Source organism: Bufo gargarizans, chromosome 3 (genome assembly GCF_014858855.1).
Source record: "Bufo gargarizans isolate SCDJY-AF-19 chromosome 3, ASM1485885v1, whole genome shotgun sequence".
In the NCBI taxonomy this organism is placed as follows: domain Eukaryota; kingdom Metazoa; phylum Chordata; class Amphibia; order Anura; family Bufonidae; genus Bufo; species Bufo gargarizans.
This window is the reverse complement of record NC_058082.1, coordinates 456,283,557-456,292,424: the sequence shown is the minus strand read 5'-3', so window position 1 is coordinate 456,292,424 and position 8,868 is coordinate 456,283,557.

Here is an 8,868-nt window from a genome sequence, read left to right as displayed (position 1 = left end):
ACATTTTACAAATCACTACAGGAGTTACTGTAATAACCACGATAAATCACATGAATGTGTCCTGTGTGCTGACTCAGCACATGTATGTCATCTAAGGCTACTTTCACACTAGCGCTTTTTGCGGATCCGTCATGGATCTGCAAAAACGCTTCCGTTACAATAATACAACCTCATGCATCCGTCATGAACGAATCCGGTTGTATTATGTCTTCTATAGCCATGACGGATCCGTCTTGAACACCATTGAAAGTCAATGGGGGACAGATCCATTTTCTATTGTGCTAGATTGTGTCAGAGAAAACGGATCCGTCCCCATTGACTTACATTGTGTGTCAGGACGGATCCCTTTGACTCTGCTTCGTCAGGTGGACAGCAAAACTCTGCAGGCAGCATTTTGGTGTCCGCTTCCAGACAACTGATGCTTTCTGAGCGGATCCTTTTCCATTCAGAATGCATTAGGGCAAAACTGATCCGTTTTGGACCGCTTGTGAGAGACCTGAACGGATCTCACAAACGGAAAGCCAAAACGCCAGTGTGAAAGTAGCCTAACACTGCTTACTGAATGTCAGGGTGTAAAGAGTGTCATATGACTGATGCCATGTTTCAGTTAGGCCATTGATGCATTACGTAGGACTGATACATGGGCTATAGAATTCTTCTGCATATAGAAGTCAACTGTCTGACATCAGAAAGATATGGATGCATTAACTACATGTATTTTAGAAAGCACTTGTAATGAGAGTGCACAGTCAAGACGATGCACAGTGTAATCTTGAAGAGGAAGTAGCTCTCTACGAGCGCCACCCCCTCTTCAAACAGCTGATTGTGGGGATGCCTGGAGTCGGACCCCCAACAATCAGATATTGATGATCGATCCTAAAGATAGGTCATCAATATTACTGGCTGCACAACCCCTTTGAATAACTATTTTTAAGCAAGACCTAAAAACATCGGACCTATAAAATTAAATTTGCATGTCTCCTTTCCTGTCTGTTTTTGTTTTTGAAATATTCTTTTGCTTTATCGACTGTTTTATGTAAATGTACAGAAAAACATGGCGTCGCATTATCTGTACACTTTACTCATTTCTTGGAGTCAACTGTGTTTAACCCAAACCAATACACTCGGCACACACAGCTCTAGTTGGCTTCTTGCTTTTGACTTCATTGTCAATTTGTCTAGTCACTTTAGGCTGGGTTCACACTTGAGCGTTGCGCAAACGCGCGTTTTACGCGCGTTTTTGACGCGCATTTTTATGCGCGTTTTTGTAATAGTAAACGCGCGTTTGACGCGCGTTTGTGTGATTCACTACAGTGTCCTATGGCCACAAACGCCCCAAAAGTCGCTCATGTACTTTTTGGAGCGTCGGGCGTTTTACAGCGCGATCGTACGCGCTGTAAAACGCCCAAGTGTGAACCATTCCCATAGGGAATCATTGGTTTCTCCTTGTTGAGCGTTTTACAGCGCGTAGGAACGCGCTGTAAAACGCTCAGGTGTGAACCCAGCCTTAAGTTGCTGATATGTGCAAAACCAACACGAAAATACACAAAGCTGCTTTAAAAAAATAAATAAAAAAATCTACTGATGCTCTATTATTTTGAATGTTTTTCTTCCACCCCTCTAAAGGCCAGTGCTTTGTGGACTAGTATAAAGGAAGATGTCCTATTGAAAATCAAAGTTAAAGGACCACTGGATGTTTGCCCAAGGGAAGTTAGCACTTGGCAAGGGAATCAACCGCTAATCAAAACCGTCTGTGTGTTCCGCACATTTAGAGATTATATTCAAGTGGAAGGAGGAAAAAGAAAATGTTTGGCTTGAATAAGACTGTTGCAACATAATTGTTTTTCCTTTGATTTTTAATTTGCGAGCATTCATAGCACAGTTAGATTAATTTGCCCATCTCAATGTAGTTCTGCATACTTCGAGGGTTTCTAGTCAATCTAATTTGCCTGTATATGTTTTGCAATAACATTGGATTAGCATATTCAGACTGGAGGTTATTCACCAATGCCTAGAGAAAACATCTGGTTTCATTTAAAGGCTAAATTATCTACTTGCTATTAGTACAGTATCCCTAAATAGTGAATAATGGTGGCACACTACTTTGTGGTATTGTCATCATTGTACAGGTATATGGTTGAATGGTGTAGTATAGAGGTCAACGATAAATTATGACCTGTGCTATGTACACAATCATGGGACACTGATATGGATATTGTCGATCTGCTGTCAAAAAAGGGCTGTCCATTTTTATTGGTTTTAAAAGGAACTGGTCATTAGGAAAATGCAGTGCAATCTGCAGGCAGCATGTTATAGCTGGAGGAGCTGAGCAGATTGATATATAGGTTTATAGGAAAAAGATTCAGTAAAGCTTGTAATTTATTCATTTAAACTTCTGTTCTTTTAAAGGGGTTGTCTCACTTCGGTAAGTGGCATTTATCATGTTAATACAAGGCACTTACTAATGCATTGTGATTATCCATTTTGCCTCCTTTGCTGGCTGGATTCATTTTTCCATCACATTATACACTGCCCATTTCCATGGTTACAGACCACCCTGCAATCGATCAGTGGTGGTCGTGCTCTCACAATATAGGAAAAAACACTAGCCTATGTGCATTCCCATGGTCCCGGCCACCAGAGAAGCTGACTCTTTCTCCTATATTTTGCAAGCACGACCACCACAGATGGATTGCAGGGTGGTCTGTAACCATAGAAACGAACAGTGTATAAGGTGATGGAAAAATGAATCCAGACAGCAAAAGAGGCAATATGGGAAATAACAATACATTAATAAGTGCCTTGTATTAACTTTCTCTACATGATAAATGCCACTTACTGAAGTGAGACAACCCCTTTAATGCTTAAGAGTCATGTGGGTGGTCCTACCAATAAGTTATCTACCCAAGCATCTTCTGTCAGTGTTACAATGCTGAGCTTGCCTGTGCAGGTTGAGACATGTCTAAACACACAACACATAAAATAGCATTTCAGTCTGATAAAAGCACTTGAAATGACAGGATGGCAAGCGCAGTACATTGCGGGTCAACGGAAAAGTAAGGGATTTTGGAGCTTCATTCCGTAATTAAATTCCTTACAAAGGAAGAAAATAAGCCTAAAGAAATCCATGAAAGGATGACTGCTGTATGTGCTGATAATGCACCTTCCTACTACCAAGTACAGTTTTGGGTCAAGCACTTTAAATGGGGTAGGGAATCAATTGAAGATGAGCCCTGTTCGGGGCGAGCTGTCGAAGCATCTTCAGAAGAAATGTGCCGTAAGGTGGAGGACATGATTTTGGAAGATGGTCAGGTCAAAGTCAGTGTTATAGATCATGAATTAGGCTTGTCAGTTGGCAAGTTTCCAGTATCATTTATGATGTCAAAGGTCAGTTCCCAGTGGGTGCCACAAATGTTGACAGCAATTTAGCTAAGAGAATTTAGACATGTTTAGAGAAAATCCAGGAGACTTCTTTTCTCAAATTATTATGGGTGATGAAACATGGGTCCACCCCTATGATCCTGAGATCAAACAAGAGTCCATGCAATGAAGGCACAAGGGGTCACCAAAGAAATTTTGTGTGCAGTAGCCAGCTGGAAAGATCATGGCAACAGTTGTTTGGGCTACTAAAGGCATTTTATTACTAGAATTCATGCCACACAAGACAACAATTACTGGAGACACCTATGCTTCAACAATGAAGGCATTTCGTGAGGCAACCAAAGAGAAACGCCGTGAGACGTTGTCGGCAGGTGTGTTGCTGCTCCACAACAATGTGCCAGCTCAAAAGTCTTTCAAATCACAAGCTGCTATCAGGGAAGTCGGGCGCTTAACCATCCACCCTACATTCCAGGCCTGGCTCCTAGTGGTTACTTTCTCTTTTGAAACCTGAAGAAATTCCTGTGTAGGCAAAGATTTCCTGATGATAATGCAACATTGTGATGCAGTCCACTCAGCCTAAGGGCAATGAAGGAATACATCAGAGCATTAGGGCGTCAGGTCGTTCAGCTCACAGCTCTGCCCAACCTGTAGGGAGGCCAGCTGGAGAACATTCTCAGCTCGGTGTATAAATCTGGCTGCTGTGAATTTCTGTTCCTCTGGCTCCCCCCCACTATTGATGGTATTGCATTTACTTTGGCTGTGACTTCTGGATCTGGTATTGTGACTTATCACCCTGGTACCGTACAACTAATCTTATTGTGCCTGTTTGTTTATTCCCTGTTTGTGTGTGGCTCCCTCACATAAGTAGTATGGGGACCATCGAACAGTTGTGGGGTCACCACATAGGGTGACTGTGCAAAAAGGCAGGAATAGTGGGTCTGGGGAGTTTTAGTGCTAGACTGTCCCTGTTTGTGCATGCTACATTGCCGTAATATCCTGAAATATTCATTGGCCTATCATAAATCTGCTTATAGTTTCACATAATGAATCCTGTCTGTGAATTGGTGGAACAAATGCAGGGTCTATTCCTAACAGTCCAGGACCTAACCCAATTGGTTCAGAAACAGAAAACAACTCAGGGGTCATTGGGCTGTAGTTTGCCTTCTTCGCCTATGTAACCCAAACGTAAACTGCCTGAGAAGGAAGGAAGCTATTTTTTGCCTTCAAGGAAAGCTGCAGGCAATATTTTAGACTGAGGCCTATATCTTCAGTCTTGGAGCAGCAATAGGTTGGAGTTGTTATTTCCCTATTACAGGGGGATCCCCAGGAGTAGGCGTTCGCTCTCCTCTCTGACTCGCCTGTCTTAGCTTAGGCCTGTTGTATGATGAGACAGACAAAGCGGTGTATGCAGAAAGTAAACTTGTTAGTTTAAAACAAAGTACCTGGCCTGTGGATGAGTACTGAGCGAAGTTCAGGATGGTGTGTTGCTTCTGGCTGGAATGACCCAGATTTAAGGTGTAAATTCTGCTTGGGGCCTATCAGTTTAAAAGACCTATTGGTTAGCTACCTTACCCCTGATACCCTTGATGAGACCATGGTGCTAGTGGTTAGTTTGGATCGCCAGTTTAGGCAGCATGGTAGGGAACGTTTGGTTGTGCAGATTCCCTGGTCTCCTCCTGATAAGGTTCCAGCGTCCCATAGACCTCTTCCTGACCAGAAAGAACCCATGCAGCTCGGTGCAACATCTCTCTGGAACATAGAATGCTCAGAAGAATTCAGGGGCTCTGTTTTTAATGTTGTGCTGCCTACCATTGGGTCAAGTCATGATCCAAGTGCCAACAGGATCTGATGACAGATTTGAAAGAGGTTGGGAACAGAGAATTATGTTACCTATTTGTCTGCAGTTTGGGAGTAAAAAATTTAATGGGGAGGCTTTTGTAGATTGTGGAGCTGCAGCAAATTTTATTAGCAAAAGCATAATTAGCATTATCTTTAGGTCTCCCCTTATCCTGCTTACCTGTTCCGGTTCATGTAACGGCCATTGACTCCATTATTCTGGGAAAGGACGGTATTAAATTCTGTACTCGTGAGGCCATCATATTTGTGGGGGTCCTTCACTTTTAAAATTGTTCCCTGTTAGCTATAAAGGAATTACCTGTTAATGTCCTGCTAGGTATTCCTTGGCTTCAAGCGCATAACCCTGTTATTTATTGGGAGACCGAGGAATTAGAAACTTGGGGCAGTCATTGTGAGGATCATCTTACTTATATATTCACTGCAAAAGGTTCCCCTGCAATTGTCCAACCTGATTAATGAATTTCAGGATGTGTTTCAGGAATCTAGCTCTAAGGGTCCATTCAGATGTCCATAGAATGGGTCCGGATTTCCGTTCCGCGGCCCCGAACTTCCGTTCTGTGACTCCGCAAAAAAATAGAGCATGTCCTATTCTTGTCCGCAGGTTTGGGATCCCCTGGTCAAAATGACTGCTACTGTGAACAGTTAAGCAAGTTGAAGGTGAAATGATCTCCAAAAGGCATGAAATTAAAGATGAAACATGTTTCAATATTTTAAACAATATCAGTGCATTATTTTGGTTTTGTACAATTTTAGAGTGAAAAAAGGAAAGGAGTTCCTTGCAAAAGTATGGGGACCCAAGGAGATTTGAGCGCTCAGATAACTTTGACTGAGGTACAGCAGCCATGGGTTTGTCTAAGCAGCTGCCTAATACTTTAAAAATGAAAATGGTTGAGGCCCACCAAGCCGGAGAAGGCTATAAAAAGATAGCAAAGTGTTTTCTGGTTGTTATTTCTTCAGTTTGAAACGTAATTAAGAAATGGCAGTTAACAGCAGGTCAAGAGAAGGTCTGGAAGACCAAGAAAAATGTCAGAGGCAGCTGCTCATAGGATTGCTAGAAAGGCAAATCAGAACCCCAGCTCGACTGCAAAGGACCTTCAGGAAATATTTGCAGACTCTGGAGTTGTGGCACATTGTTCTACTGTTCAGTGACACCTGCACAAATACAACCTCCATGGAAGTCATCAGAAGAAAACCTCTCCTGCGTCCTCACCAAGTTGAAAAACAATGGATTCTACAAATGGATAATGATCCTAAACACACCTCAAAATCCACACTAGACTACCTCAAAAGGCGCAAGCTGAAGGTTTTACCATGGCCCTCACAGTCCCCTGATCTGAACATCATTGAAAATCTATGGATAGACCTTAAAAGAGCAGTGCTTGCAAGACAGCCCAAGAATTTCACAGAACTGGAAGACTTTTGCATGGAACAATAGTTGAAAAACAAGAATTGAAAGACTATTGGCTGGCTACAAAAAGTGTTTACAAGCTGTGATAATTGCCAAAGGGGGTGCTACTTGTTAGTAACCATTCAGGGTGCCTAAAGTTTGGCTTTGGGCCCTTTTTTGTTATTTTGAAAATGTAAAATATGAAATAAAAAATATTTTTGCTTAAAATATAAAGAGAATGTGCCATCTATAACATCATGCCCTTTGGAGATCATTTCATCTTCAACTTTTTTAAATGTTCACAGTAACAGAAATTTTGACCAGCGGTGCCCAAATTTTGCATGCCACTGTAAAGAGGCCACTACTGGGGGGGCATTATATGTGAAGAAGGCACTACTAGGGGGCACTATATGTAAAGAGGTCACTACTGGGTGGCTCTATGTGTAAAGAGGCCGCTACTGTGGGGCATAATATGTGAAGAGGGCACTACTGGGGGATATTATATCTACTGGGGCCTAAACAGGGATGATTAATAAGGAGGGACATAAAATTAGGTATTAATACTAAATAGGAGTGTTCAATTATGCAGAAACAAGTTGTGGTCAGGAGATATCAGCGTGATTTGTGCAGGTCTGAGAAAAAAGGAAAAAGAATGACTCCTGTCAGAGGACACATCACCTGTAAGTCACTGAGTGGGGGCCTAAATGGGATTAATATTAATTACTGTATTTTGCTATGTGTGTGATGTACAACCCCCCACCCCCACGGGATAATGCATAATGTTTGGTGTCGGAAGAATGACATGATCACCCGATAAACGAGGGTTTGCTTGTTTATTGAGTACTGGTACCTTTCACACTGGCAGATTATCGGAATGAGCGTTTATACAAACCCTCATCCCCAATAATCTGCCAGATCATCGGTCCATGTAAAAGGGCAACTAGCAAGAATCCTGTAGTAGGTAGCTTGGACTGAGATTGTGTTAAAAATCGATGAAAAAGGAATTGTTAAGTAATTAATAGTAATATATTATAATTTACTTCTATTTTTTGTGCTTTCACAATTTTACTTGTCCAAATCTAAAAGGAGATATGAGACATGAGTGTGTCTTCACCCAAAACTGAATTAAAAAAATAAATAAAAATGAAGCACTGCATTCTTCTTTACTACAAAGTAGACTTGTTAGAGGATTTCTATCTTATATGTAAAAATGGCTAAGTAAGTTAGAAGCTAACAGTTGATTATTAGATTTCAGTTGTTTAGATGCCACATTTTTTCCATGATTTTTGGTTTAAAAAAAAATCGTTCATAAGGATGTGGTAGACATTTCTATCCTAAATATCCTTGAAACCAGCAGAAAGGAGTTCCCATGCTGGTTAAAAGGGTAATGTGTTCTGTAAGTACATGCCGAGCTTTTACTGGCCTCAAAAGTGGTGGAACCTTCAGTCTCATCAACTTGCTGCTGAAATTGTCCACAAGGTAATTAACCTGAAGTGGGGATCTTTAATTTCGTAGCATGTCAATTTCTGTTGCAGAATGAGCACAGATTTATTGTGGGTTTTTCCCATTGACTTCAATAGAGGTGAAAAAATCCACAATGGAATCCGAGTGTGGGGTTTTGTCCTGCAGATTACAAAATATTCCAATGTGGAACATATAACATAAAAAGTAAGTTAAAGGCAGGGGCAGACTGGCCATACACCCTACAGGGAAATTACCCGGTGGGCTGATGCCCACGGGGCTTCCCAAGACCTCTTCCGATCTGATGTTCTCACATCACATCAGGCACTTATGCACCATTCTCAGGATGGTGAAACAATTGAATACTGCAGCTCGGTCGGCAGTATTTTATGCTGAACTGTGGTTTTTAGTTCTGTTGGGGTGGTATTTTCTGCTGTACTACAGTATTGCTGGCCCCACCTACTTATGTTGGTCCTGCCTTCTGTCAAACTGGACCAGTCTTTAACATTGGGACATTTTAGTTTTTTTTCCAGGACCAATTTAAGTTCCAAGTCCGCCCTTGGTTAAAAGGGTTATCCCATGATTAATGTCAAAAACGAAACTCAGACATCCTATAGTAGATAACAATCTCTTTCTAACAAAGCTAGAACCAGACCTGTACTTCACATGGATCTATAGATCTTCCTGTTCATTACTGCAATTGCTCTGCTAGATTTATTTCAAGCTGGCAGCTCAAGAGTTGTGCACTTTCTCAGGTGCGTGTCCGGTCAGTTACAGCTAGC